The sequence below is a fragment of the Belonocnema kinseyi genome, chromosome 6 (genome assembly GCF_010883055.1).
Source record: "Belonocnema kinseyi isolate 2016_QV_RU_SX_M_011 chromosome 6, B_treatae_v1, whole genome shotgun sequence".
Taxonomy (NCBI): domain Eukaryota; kingdom Metazoa; phylum Arthropoda; class Insecta; order Hymenoptera; family Cynipidae; genus Belonocnema; species Belonocnema kinseyi.
Window position 1 is genome coordinate 146,313,680 of NC_046662.1, and position 1,116 is coordinate 146,314,795.

At 42.2% G+C, this 1,116-nt stretch overlaps 1 protein-coding gene across 1 annotated transcript in view; it reads left to right on the top strand.

Annotated features, from left to right (window-relative positions):
• LOC117174117 (protein PTHB1) overlaps nt 1-1,116 on the top strand; it is a 989,848-nt gene that overhangs the window by 66,324 nt on the left and 922,408 nt on the right. The window lies entirely within an intron of this gene.

Sequence of the window (1,116 nt, forward strand, 5' to 3'; positions counted from 1 at the left end):
TCATAGTTACACTAAGAAGAGGCGTCAGTAAGCGCGGCAGAGGGAGAAAGAAAAAAGGGTGCGAACGAAACACGAGAATGGGAATCTGGGGGGTAGATAAATTAAACGAGTTTAAACAAAAGATGGAAAAGGAGAAGTTTAGGTATGAAAAAGAGGAGGGAATAGACTCGTTAGTTGAAAGGTTGAAGGGGTCCATTGAAAAGTTAAAGGATGAGCTGGGTACTAATGAAGAAAGTGTAGGGGGAAAGAGAGGCTGGTGGGACGAGGAATGCTGGGAGAGTAAAGAGAGAATAAAAGAGTGTGTGAGCAAATGGAGAAGGAGGAGTATAACAGGAGGAAAAAGAACATGAGAAGATGCTGGAAATAAAAATACAGAGGGGAAAGGAAGAATATAAAGCAGAGGTAGAAAAAGCCATCAAAGAAGGTAGGGTGGGGGATGTAATAAATAGGGATAGAGAGGAAAGAAAGGGCATTAACGAAGAAATAGAAATGGAGGAATGGACGGATTATTTTAAGGGTCTATTAGGGGGAGAGCAAAATAAGATCAAAGGGGAAAAGTGTAGGATAGTCCGAGGAGAAATGGAGGAAGGGAACGAGATAACAAGAAAAGAAGTGGATGAAGCAATAAATAGGTTAAAAAGAAACAAGGCGACGGGAGAAGATTGGATGGAGAACGAAGCGATGAGGTTTGGAGGAGAAGGGATTAGGGATGGGATGTGGAAGATCTGCAACAAGGTATGGAAAGGGGAAGGTTGGCCGGAAGAGTGGACGACGGGACTGGTGGTACCGCTTGTCAAGAAAGGGGAAGGAAAGAAGGTAGAGGAATACAGAGGGATCACTTTCATGTCAGTGGCTATAAAATATATGCAGAAATCTTAAGAAATAGGTTGGAGAGTCAGGTAGAACAAAAAGAAAGTATCCGACATAATCAGACGGAATTTAGAAAAGGAATGGGAACTATAGACAACATCTACGTACTTAACGATTCAGTTAACAGAAATTTGCGGAGAAAGCAAGGGAGACTAGTCGCTTTGTTCGTAGATTTCAAAGCAGCGTTTGACTCAGTGAATAGAAAAGTACTTTGGCAGGCAATGAAAGAGAGGGGTGTAGAGGAAA